The sequence below is a fragment of the Lynx canadensis genome, chromosome D3, assembly GCF_007474595.2.
Source record: "Lynx canadensis isolate LIC74 chromosome D3, mLynCan4.pri.v2, whole genome shotgun sequence".
In the NCBI taxonomy this organism is placed as follows: domain Eukaryota; kingdom Metazoa; phylum Chordata; class Mammalia; order Carnivora; family Felidae; genus Lynx; species Lynx canadensis.
Window position 1 is genome coordinate 33,576,850 of NC_044314.2, and position 13,321 is coordinate 33,590,170.

General features: G+C 38.4%; 1 pseudogene; it reads left to right on the forward strand.

Annotated features, from left to right (window-relative positions):
* Positions 1–10,061: 10,061 nt before the first annotated feature.
* Positions 10,062–10,789, forward strand: LOC115528017 (annotated as a pseudogene).
* Positions 10,790–13,321: the final 2,532 nt, after the last annotated feature.

A 13,321-nucleotide genomic window follows, 5' to 3' on the forward strand; every position in this document is an offset into this window, starting at 1 on the left:
TTCCAGTAAAGTTAGGAAGGACTTGTGGAAGCCCAGTTGCATGGTGTTGTGTTAAATGATAACAATAGAACTTCAGGAAAATGTTGTGTGTCTCTTTGGGAGTTAGTGCTCTCTTTCCACAGAATACTTAGCATTAACAGAAGTTATTAGAAAGCTTTGCTGAGCACATTTGAACATATCAAACAATAGCTCTGCTTTTGCCTAATTCTTGAACCTTGAAAAAGAGAGTTTTAGCAAAAGACAAAGAAATGGAAAGGAAATTGAGATAAACTATAGTTAATAATAGTCACAGATAATGAAAAAATCATGGAGTAGTGACCCAAAGTGACTTTGAGTTATGAGAATGTATAGGTAGGTGTGTAAGTCAGCAGTTTGTAAAGGAGAGCCTGAGAAACATTAGAATTTACACAATGTTTTTGTTGTGGTTTTATGGGGGAAGGTTAAATTACGACATTTTCAATCTTGGCCTCTCCTCTAGATCTTTGGATCTATAATATGCTCATTATGTTTGTGATAATGTTTTCCAACCTCTAATTGGAACACACGGTCCAACACTAACCATCAGAATATTTAAACTAGGGCATACCTAGATGGAGTCTTCATTTCTTGGTACCTATATTGCTCTCAACTGGCAATGAAAGTGATTGTTGCAAATAAAGTAGATCCAATGCAATACCTCAGAATTTTTTTAATTGACCTAATATCTGAAAAATCTATTTTGACAAAATACAGATCACTCTTAATAGAAGATTCCTCCATTCTGATAAGTTTTATGCCATGGGCAGTCTAAATTCCTCCATATTTTCACTTGAAATATTTAGTAAGATACCCATTTTTACAAGTTTTTCAAGGAGATTTTTCCATTAAAGAATGAAAAATGAAAAGTCATAATTCAAGGTCAGTATAGATGGTGAATAGTGGCTACCCTTAGTATCTGCCATTCCTAGGTTAGAAATGATGTTATAAGATGCAGTAGCACATTCAGTGTATGGAAGTTCCTGATTTATAACAAGGAAGCAGTCAGCCATTCTATTTATATGGCTGATCTTGTTGAAAAAAGATCTCAGAGGTACATGGGTGGCTCAGTCGGTTAAGTGTCCTACTTTAGCTCAAGTCATGATCTCAAGATTTGTGAGTTTCAGCTCTGCATTGGGCTGTCTGCTTACAGCACAGAGCCTGTTTTGGATCCTCTATCCCCCTCTCTGTTTCTGCCCTATCCCCTACCCTCCGCTGATATTCTCTCTCTCTCTCTCTCTCTCTCTCTCTGTCAAAATAAATAAACTTTAAAAAAGTTAAAATTAAAAAAAAAAAAGATCTGAAATCATCAACTAAGACCAAACAAATGAATTTAAGTTTATTCTTTAGTTTTATTTGAAACGTATTCATAGGAGCACTGGTGTTCAAAGGAGATGCCTAGGGGCTAATACAGACTTAAGGAAAAGAAATATAACTGGTAATCAGGTGGGGTGGGGCACATGGCCTCTGCCTTCTTTATTCAAAGTAGCTTGACTTTCATTTGTTTTGGATAACAGCATTTTTCATATTATCCTTACTTAAAATATTGCTATCTTGCCAATATGGAAGTTTTTCATCTAGAGAAAAAAAGTGCAGAGTTTATACATGGGAGAGTTCTTAATGTTCTTTATAAACACAGAAGTGAACTTGGTGACTACTAAAGGTCTCTTCCAGGCATATCAATCTTTAGCTCAAGACCTTTAAGAATTTCACAGTTGGACTGAAAAGCCTTGATGGGTGAGTGTACCTTCCTTTCTGGGTAAAAAAGATACCAGTACTTAAGCCAACATGTTCTACTCATAAATTTTTACTAAGTCTTCCCAGGAAATCCTCAAAACTGAACCAATCAGAGTTCATCTTCTCAATCCCTCTACTCAAACTAGAGAACAGTCTTTGAGAAATACCATTCCTGTAACTTTGAGGGACACCAACAAGCAATGTTCTCTAACTGGAACTTTGGCTCTACCCTGCCAATCCTCATCAGCTTCTCTCATTTCTTTCAGAAATTTCCTGAAAAGTCACCAGCCTGGCAGGTACACTGACTATCAAACATGACCTCAAACCCTGTCATCAAAACCTTTATACACTAATCAGAAAATTCAAGTGATTATTGATAAAACCTATCAACTTTCTTCCTCCACAATTGTGAATATAGCTCAGTATCAATTCTTATCTGCTCTCTTTCAGTTTCAGAAGATAAAATATCTCTCCTCTTCTTCAATGCCACTTCCTCTCATCACACTTAATCTCATCCTCACCAATTTTCTGTAAGGTGTCACTCAATCAAAAATTTACTTCACTCCCATGATTCTGAATCTTCTCCATCTATACATGTCTTCAAGAATATTCCATCTTCATTCTGCATTTGACTCCATGTTTCCTCCTAATAAGTTTACTTACGCATCAATTAAAGTTGTGTGTGTGTGTGTGTGTGTGTGTGTGTGTGTTTTAAATTCTATGGAAGATGTTTGTACCAGTATTTTTAGATGCAATAACCGAAACACAACTAGGATTAGAATGGAGAGATAAAGGTGTTTTATTATTTTACATGCCCCAAATTCTGGACGTGTGGAAGTTGGAAGTTCCAGGGCTAATAACCAAGAGTATAAGTTCTCTCTTCCATTTTCAAGAAGTCAGCTTTTATCCTCAGACTTGCCCTCCTGGTTACAGGATAGCTGCTACAGCTCCAGAAATCGTAGCCTTTGATGACTCCATCCAAAGGCTAGAAGATGAGGAGAGAGCATGACCCTTTCTGTATCTCTCACTTAAAAATTTCATAGAAGTCCACAGCATGTTTCCCCTCACATCTCATTGGTGTCAGGATCACGACTGTACAAGATTCATTGGGCCCAGAGCCCCTAAAGTTTATGATCACTTGATATCTAAAATTAATAAATTAGAGTTCTGTAAGCAAGAAAAGGCAGGGGTGGAGGGTGAGTGCCAAAGTATTCTTTAAACCACACATTCAGTCAATTAGAATGCCAGACTTGAGCATCGTTGTTGGGTGCAGTTTTGCTTGTGCTGCTCATACAGCCTTGATTCTGTTGAAGTCTCCAATAGGACATTTCATTATTTTTTGTTAGTTGGTCTTTGGATTAAAGAGAAAATAAGTAGGTATTGGTATGTGTATGTTTGCAGGTAGAGAAGTGAACTGAGGAGAGTAGAGAAAATCCAATACAATTCATAAATGCATGACTGTGTTTCTGAACTGAATTCTTGTTTATAGCACTTGATCCTTCTTATTCTTGTTAGGAAATCTGCTATTTGAATAACCATATGTCTGTTGGTCCAGAAATAGAAGAAACTAGAACAAAGGATCAGGTTGGAATTCAGGCTGGAATAAGCATTCAGTATTACTGTAACTCATAGTGCTTTCGATTTATACACAGCTGTGACTATAAACAATTTCAACAAAGTACAGAGATGGCTTTCTATTTATACCTATGGTCCCTCAGGCTAAGGACTTATAATGACTTTTCAATGATATTATGGACTATTAGAAAACTTAAGAGGGTCTCACAGTGAATGGTAGGCTCTGCTGGAGGCAAATTTGCAAATAAGTCAAGTTTGATACTTAACTATTCTGAGAACATGTTTACATAGGTTTGCTAAATAATCTCTCACTTTTTCTCTCAGTCTTTATTCTTAGTTCTTATTCTGGCATAACCTCATCTTCCTTCTCTCCCTTGGCCTTTCCACTCATTTTTTTCTTGTGTCCCTTCTTTTCCTTATTATCTGGACTTCCTTTTTCTCCATCATTCTTTCTTTCTTGACTCCTGATCTATCCTTTGCTTCTTCTCTTCCTTTTTCCTTTAACCTTAGGAGTCAACTGGAGTGAATATTTATCCCTATTGGACATATTTATATGATTAGGGGTCCATCCCTGTTTAGTGTGCATTTCAGCTTCTGGTAGCATCACGGTAAACTGCAATAAGCAAAGTCCTTGTTTGGTCAGGTTTGACTATGTAGACAAACAATCTAGATAAATAATTCTCAACCTCGGCTCACAAAAACACCCTTTTTCTCCTTTGTAGTGTGTTTTCAGGCTTTAAATTTTTTATGTTCCTGCTTTAACACTTCACTTCACAATGCCTCCATAAAAAAGTAATGCCTTTTCTCTTTTGTTAAAAGAGGAATATCCTCCCAAACAGCTATCTCTCAAGATGTGTTGAAATCCCAAGAGGAATCATGTTTTACATTTAAAAAAATTGCTTTCTCATGTAATATCTTGTTAGATAATCCCCCAAATCAAGTGAAGTAGGCAGGGAGGCAAAGCTGCTTCAGAGAAGTTTGGTCAACAATGTAATAGGCCAATTAAGGACAGAACCTAGATCTCTCTCAGTCTTTACAGGACTGATAGTTATGAATTTGCATTAGAATAATTTTATATAAAGTACAAAGCTACAAAGACAGTGAATATGCAATAAACACATATGATTGTCTTGTCTTTATTTTCAAGGAGAAGTAATATTTGCAGTTACTCATTCCATGGAAACTGGAATTACTTCCCCTGGGTGACAGACACACCCTTATCTCTACAGGTTCAGCTGCATTTCTCTGTCCTTTAGTCCATTTTATTCAGATGCTTGATGTGGTATCAGGACCAACCCATGAATGAGCATTGGTTTACTTTTTTCCTTCCTCTCTTTCTTCTTTCTTTCTTTCCTCTATTCTCTTTCTCTCTACCTCCTTCCTTTCCTCCCTCTCTCTTTCCTTCTTCTCCTTCTCTCTCCTTGTCCCTGTCTCTATTTTCTATTTCTTTGTACCCACTCCCACTACTAAGAAGTGATGTGAAATTCCAGATTCCCTACATTCACATTCTCTTTGCTTTCATTCTTTGTTTCCCCTTTACATCCAAAAACATAATGCCAATTATTAGAAAATATAATTTGCTGTGTCTCACACTATTATTTATAATCTACTCGAGCATTTTCTTCACATTCTTAATATCCTCAGTGTCGGAGAGAATTACAGCTGGAAAGCTGACCGCAGACCTTTGTGTAACGAGAGGAGAGAAGAACATTGTTTTCACAGGCAGATTTTCTGTTGTGTGGTGGAGTTTCATGATTGTCCTACAATAGTTAGACATTTCTTTATTCATTTACAGTTATTTTTGCCAAAAAAGAGACTTGATGATTGAGTTTTTCTTTTCTTTCCTCATAGGAATAAGAAGATAAAAATGTTTCAGTAGATCAGTTTAAAGGAGAGAAATGTTACAAAGATATTTGCAAAGATATCCACTAGATGGTGATTCCCAGCATGGTTAGTTCTGTAATATGGCTCTGAACATATATGGCTTGTTCTGTACATTTGACTCCAACTTTTCCTAGCTCCTGGATTCTCTCTCCCCACCCCCGCTCTCTGTCCCTCCCTTATTCTCTCCACACTTCTCTCTCTATCTACACACACACACACACACACACACACACACACACAAAACACACATACTACATGAAGGTGAACTTTTGGAAGAGAAATAAAGTCCATATCTTTCCTTCAAAATTCAGCAATCATCTTAGTCTCTGTTCTGGAAACTCTGTTTTTTTTTTTTTTTAATTTTAAATTTTTGCCAAAGATAAGATTTATGATCTTACTAGGAGTCAATACAGAGCTAGACAGAGAGGCTCCTGTGTGGCTCAGTTGGTTGAGCCTCTGACTTTGGCTCAGGTCATGATCTCCACAGTTCATGAGTTTGAGCCCCGCGTCAGGCTTTGTGCTGACAGCTCAAAGCCTGGAGCCTGCTTCGGATTCTGTGTCTCCCTCTCTCTCTCTGCCCCTACCCTGCTTGCACTCTGTCTTTCTCTGTCTCAAAAATATATAAACATTAAAAAAAAGAGCTATACAGAAAAGTGAATTAGGAAAAAAAATTTTTTTTGGCAATAGTATGGTGAATGGGAAAGGAAGTGAGGAAAGCACAGAAGATGAAGACAAGGTAGATAGAAAAATTAGTTACTCCTAGGCAAGCAACATGCCATCTGGTGACCTGGGGATGAGAGAATCCCAGTGGAATTTAATATTAAGACCTTGAGTCCTTTGTCAGGCTCACAACTCTCTCTCTCTCTCTCTCTCTCTCTCTGTCTCTCTCTCTCTCTCACACACACACACACACACACACACACACACACACATACCTGCCTTCCTTCTGTCCCCTTGTCCTACTCTTCCTGAAAAAAGCATACAGGTACTTTACCTTTAGAGAATTTCTGTGCTAACCAGCATAGGAAAATAAACAATAACAATGATAAACTAGACACAATTACAAACATTTTTGGATTTTATGTATGATCAAACTTTCTTTTTTTTAAATATTTTTTTCAATGTTTATTTATTTTTGAGAGAGAGAGAGAGAGAGAGAGAGAGAGAGAGAGAGAGAGAGAGAATGAGCCGGCAAGGGGCATAGAAAGAGGGAGACACAGAATCTGAAGCAGGCTCCTGGCTCTGAGCTGTCAGCACAGAGCCGGATGCAGGGCTTGAACCCACAAACTGCGAGATCACGACCTGAGCCGAAGTTGGACTCTTAACCAACTGAGCCACCCAGGTGCCCCAGGATGATCAAACTTCTAATGTGCATTTTATAATCCTCTGTAATCCATCCACTCATGCAACTAAATGATACCCTTACATACCATTTCTATAAAATGTGTCATGGTCCTAGTGGAATCCCTTTGATTTTCTCATAAATATTTTTTTAATGTTGGGCTCCATATTCAATTAATATATCAGTCCATCATTTAGAATCTTGTTTTGTTTTGTTTGCTTGTCTTTTTAATTATAACCAAGCACAATATATTTTTCCATAAGAAATAGACTGAGTAGTATAAAATAAACCACTGACTTCATGAAACATACCTTCCTTGGACTGCAGGCAAACCAAATTCAGCAATCTCATCAATGCTCAATACTAACCAACTAAGAGATACTCTCTTAATTTCCTAGGATTGCTGTGACCAAACACCACAAACTGGATGGCTGAATTAAAACAAGAGAAATTGATTCTCTCACATTTCTGGAGGCTAGACATTTGAAATCAAAGTGTCAGCATGGCTTGTTTCTTCTTGGGGGATGAGATGGAGAATCTTTACCGTGCCTGCATCCTAGTTTCTTGGGGTTTCTGACAACCCTCAGCATTCTTTGGTTTATAGATGCATCACTCCAATCTTTGCCTCTGTCTTCACCTGATGTTTTCTCTATGTGTGTCTTTGCCATGTTGCACAAATGTTGCATTAGCACACATTAGACCATGGTATTTCCTCTATGCATGTTTGTCACATTAGGAAGAACACAACATATTGGATTTAGGACCCACTTTAATCCAGTATGACCTCATCCTAACTAATTACATCTGTGAAGAGCCTATTTCCAAATAAGGTCACATTCTGTAGTTTCAGGCTGACATGAATTTGCTGGTACACTATTCAATCCACAACAGATGGTAATCAAGGGCCCTTCTACTTACTTGAAAGGCAAACTAAAACAAAATGGTGTCCTTGAATATTTTATTCCACTATCTACTTAATCTATATTTTACTCTCTGGAGAAGAGTGACGTTTACTTGTACTTTTAGGGTGACACAAGTCACATCATTGACAGCTACTTTACCATATCCAGTTCCTTCCTTGAAAATCAGCACAAGAAGTCAGAGTCACATGCCCAGTGCCTGGGGTTCTGACAATAAAATGTACTCTTTGTTTTGATTTATAATTGTGTATTTGTAATTTATGTAACTAGACTGAACAACATCTAAAATGAACCTTAGAGAGTTGAGTATCTCTTATCTTATTCTATTTAGTAAATAAAGAGCTAGGAGTTAAAAATGAGGCATATCAGTTGAAATTGGTGACAAAGTCATTCGACAAATATAAAAGCATAGATGTTACACACACACACACCAGGAAATAGGGTCATCTTCATAGTTCATATTATTTTATTTCAAGACAAAATATTTTATATTCAAATTACATAGTTTTATACCTGTTTAAAAAACAAACATGGTCACTCTTAGTCCTTTACATCTCAATTCTTGTCATCGCATATTTTTAGTCAATCAAGTTAAGATTTTGTATCAAACTTGTCCTTCCTCCCACCCTACAATGTTCTTGTAGTTTTATTTTGTTTCATAATAAATTGTGAATATGGCTTCGAGGCAGCCTAGAATAGCAATTAAGCAGTTATAAACATTTTCGGATTGATTCTGGAAACAGGTGGATGGAATTCAAATCCAGTCCCCACCAGTGTGTGAATTTGGGTCAAGTACTTGACCTCTTTGTGCCTTAGTTTCCTTATTTACAAGATGTGGATGGTGAAAAGAGTACATTCTTTATAAGAATATTATGAGGATTAAATGAGTTAATATCACTAAAGCTCTTATGCATTATAGAGTATTTGTTGAATAACTAAATGTCTGCTAGAGCAGAGGCTCGTTGATGATGGTTCTGTGTCTTGCATCTCTATTATTCTCTATGGCACTAAACACAGTGCTCTGCATTTAATATATATGCAACCCAATATCTATTTGAATAAAATATAACTGAATTGAGGTGAATTAACTTCCTCTAGCATAATTCCTCTCCCTACATATGGATTGATTTGAGTTAGGGAGAAGAGGTATATCTGTCCCTCTAGAGGTTTGCAGAGCTCTATGGAGTTAGGAACCTAACTGATCAAAGCTCATTGAGCATAGCACTGCACATTTTGCAAAGGTCTTTTGCAAGTATCTTTCCCAACTTCTCTTGTCCAAGCTAAATAACCCAGCTCAAAACTTATCTTCTCTTAGGGCCTTTTACATTAACCTCAGAAACATATCCCTTACTCTGTATTCCTCAACACTATTCTAGTGTTCCATAAGAATATGATTTATAAAGTTACCATAGTTTATAAAACTGGAAGGAATGGTAGAAGTTTCCAGGCCAGTTGTTATTGCCAATGGTGCAGATCACAGTCCACTTGGAATTTAGATTTGTCTTTTAATACACATGACTGGGGCCTATCATCAGAAATTTGGATTATATAAGACAGTAGGGTATTGGTTTCATATTTAAGGTCTGAAGTCAGATAGGATTTGATACATATCATGGCCCCTTCTGTTTGTCATCAGGGTGACTCAGACAGTGCTTGTCAAACTTTAATGTGTACACTAATCACCAGAGATGCTCTTGAAAGTGCAGATTCTGATTCAGCAGGTCTGTGATAGGGCCCAGGATTTTTCATTCCCAACAAACCTCATCTTATGATGGTCCAGAGAATGACGCTTTCAATATAAAGAACCTAGAACGTCATTGCTTAATATATCAAAATCTCAATTTTCTCCTACATCAAATAGAGCTGTTATAAAAATTAAAGATATAAGATATACAAGGTAGCTTTATCACATAGCCCTGTACAGTAAATGTTAGACATTTAATAGTATTGTTATTAAGGCCAACATCATGGGCTTGGGTCTGTGCAGTTGCACAGAACTCTGTCTTAAAGGGGCTCTGTATTTGGTTTAATGCTCCTGTCACCATCTTGAATTTCTTAATAATTTTATCTTTGAACTTGTATTTTATAAGTGAAGTTCACTGGGGCATTAGGGCATGCATGTGAGCAGAGTATATACTTGAAATATGCATTATTACCAACATCACTTGCCAACCATTTACATTTAAAATTTACAAGTTACCAGGAGCTCAGAATTCTGATGGACTCAAAGTGAATTTGAATTCAGTAAGACTCAAAAGTACAAGGTAAATTTGTTACATCTATGGCTAAGTAAGGCCACACTTTCCCCAAGAGATCATGCTTTCCATTTGAACCAGAACTTGCTTTGAATGAGGAATGAAGACAATTGCAGCCTAAGAATCATGAACATTCCAGGATCTCTATTATATCCTTTCTTACTCAAGTTACTTCCCTGTGTGTTAGCTAACCACTTACACTGAAAATACACCTTAGAAGGAAAGGAAAAGATAAGGCAACCCACAGTTCTTTTCTTTTCAATTATTTCTTACTTATCATTAAGCTGAAGGTAGAGTATTGAATGGGTAGAACATATGAATATCAAAAAGTGAAATGCATCGCCGCCCGTAATCCCCCCTGCAGACTCTCTGCTCAAGTTTGAGAGCAGAGAGTGTCGGGAGCCTAACACAGAGAAAAGGAGCCCCAAAGCACGGCCACTGAAAGGCAGCCCCCCAGCAGCCTGGACCCTCGGATCCAATCTCACAGTCAACAAAGACAAGCTTCCTGTGTCCCAGATCCTACCAAGTGAGCAGAAGAAATCTTGAATAGCGTCCTGTCCCCAAGGGAGTGGGTGGCTGCAGCCATGAGTCCAGCAGGTGTCAGACATGGAGAGGAAAGGTGCACCTCTAGGAACGGCCGGACCTGAAGCTGCAGCAGCGGCAGGCAAGGGGGACCAGCATCTACCCGGTGCGCAGGGAACTCTGCTCGCAGTGTTTTGAAGAGCTGATCCAGGCGGTCATAGTCAACTGTGCAGAGAGGGGACTGCCTTCGCTGTGAGTCCAGGATGACATCTGCACGACCATGGCCGCCTACCAAAGTCTTGTATGAGAGCAGTGTGGCGTGTGGCACGAGGAAGGAGCCGCAGGCCCGACAGGGGAGGTCAGACATGGAGAGGAAAAGTGCAGACTTAGAAACGGAAAAGAGAAGTTTGGAGAAGCAAACGAAGGAGCAGAAGGCCAAGTGTAAGGCCACTGAGAAGCGGGAGAGCGAAAGGAAACAGGTGAAGAAGCACAAAGAGGAGATTCCATCCTTCAAGCTAAGCAGACAAATCCCCAGCTGAAGGTCCACGGGGGAAGGCATTATTGCACCAAAGAAGCAAAAATTTCCATATGGGTCTCAGCAAGCACTGTTACCCCATCATAAGCCTCTTGTAATAAAAAAGCTAGTTTCCTGAAAAAAGAAAGTGAAATGCAAATAATTTAGTTTTGTGTAGGACCCACTGTTCTGGTAAGACCAAAATATAGATGGGTATATGAGCTTAGATTATGAATTGTGCAAGTTTGGTGATTCCACACCCAAGTGCCTTTGTACATGCATTTAATTTTTTTTTGATGTTTATTTATTTCTGAGACAGAGAGAGACAGAGCATGAGCGGGGGAAGGGCAGAGAGAGAGGAAGATGCAGAATCTGAAGCAGGCTCCAGGCTCTGAGCTGTGAGCACACAGCCCAACGCGGGGCTCGGACTCACGAACCACGAGATCATGACCTGAGCCAAAGTTGGATGCTCAACTGACTGAGCCACCCAGGCGCCCCATATCCATGCATTTAAAACTGGCATTCTGCAATAGAAAGATGAACAGTAAAAGTCATGCAAATAATTTAAATTTAATTTTTCACTAATTAGGATGACATTAAATAGCAAATTAAACACACCATGACAGGTTGAAGGAGAGACCATGGAGTAAAGAGAAAAGCTTTATATTTGAATATCTTTAATGGATACTTTTTGCTCTGCTTTTTGAACTGGGGTCCCTCTAGTTTCATTTTATACTGAGCCCCAGAGATTCTGTAGCTGACTCTGCCATCATTATTAGAATCATTATCAACAGGTCTGGGTGGGGCTTCAGGTTGAAAATCCTAAATAAAATAGAAATAATTTTGCAAAATTATATAGATCGGGAAATCTATCTATAGTTGAACACAATTCCCACCCTACAATTTACTGATAAAACTAAGAATATTTTTTACTTTGCATAAATATTGTATTCTGAGGAATGTCTGATTGTTTTATGTTGTGTGCAGATTCTCCTTCAGGAAGAAAATATCAGCATAAAGCTTGTTCCTTCTTGTATCATCTAGAATCGGTCCCTTTCTTCTCTGAATGCATGTGTTATTTCAGCTGGCCACACCTGCGACATAGCCCATACTCTCACCTGCATTATGATAACACATCATACCTCAACTCCCCAACTATACTGAGCTTTGGAGGCCTTCCTTGTAGCTCCCTTCTCACTGGAGCTAGAAGATTTCCACACAACACAGTCCTTTCCTGATGAGTGAATGAGTGAATAGGCTAAGTAATTGAACAGACCATGAACCCATTTGAATAATTACCAAAGGAAGAGGGGTCAGATTCTGAGGTATTATGTTAAATTCCAGTTTTGACTGCATTTATGCTTTCACCAGAGAGAAAGCAGCCATGTGTCAGTTATCATACAGTGTTGCCTTCATCTTTCTGGAATGAGGCTGTTTGATTCCACTATTCCAATTTATTATTGTGAGATAAATAATAGTTCTTATAATTGAAAGTGAGCAGGAAGACATTGCACACAGTTTCTAAAGGTAAGAACTGCCTACATTGGTCCTCAACTGATGCAGCGTCTGCCCTATGTAGACATCTTTAAATCCATATTCCATTTATATAGTCCAATCCCAAGCAGCTAAGACTTCTACCCCATATATTGCACTGCACAATTGACTCTCTGCCTTGTGTGTGTGTATGTGGGGGAGGGGGGAGTTTGCTCTCCTCTGGTGCTTCATGTATCATCTGGTGCCAGAGGCTGTGAGAATACAACATTGATGGACCAATGGGCTGATCCAATATGGCAAATCCTATATTCCTGCTTGGGTACAAATGAATAACCTCATATAGTTCTGCACACATTCAACAAAATGATGAAAGGGAGAAAAAAACAAATGGAATTTCCTGATCATTGCATTCCACTTTATTTCTCTGTTCTAACTTTGTAAGTGAATTCAATGTCTGTAGAAGGCAATTGATGGCTCTAAAAGAAAAGGAAAGAAAAATGTTAAAGCCCCAAACCACAATTTGAGCACTGTTAAGCTAGGTTTTCTTCTCCTGCTGGAATTCTAAGCTGGGCTCCTCATCTTGCAGCCTTCAATGGTCATCCCTGCATTTCAGGGCTAAGGGATTGTAGATTCTGTAGGACAGGCCTACAGCCCTAGGTCTGCTGCCTCTCATTAGTAGGAGGAGCATGGAAATGAGGACAAAGAAAGGAAGAATTGATTAGGCATGTGTGAAAGAAAAAAGTGGTGCTTCACTTTTTCTCCAAATCTCTCCAATATGTCTTCTAAGGGATCATGCTCCATGCCAATCATTTCACCTTGTCACAGCTCACACTATACATACTCTCAGCTTCTAACTTTCTAGAATGCCCTACAATTTAATTTTTCTGCCTATCTAATTCTTGTGCTATATATTCTCTGTGACCTACCTCCAGTATGAAGTCTTCCTTAATCAACCCAGACCACAATATTCCTCTGTCACCGTGAGTCTGAAAGATTTATTATATATTTCTTGTTTGTCATCATGTTGCTCTGTGCCCTAATTTTTATTTTGCACAAATATATA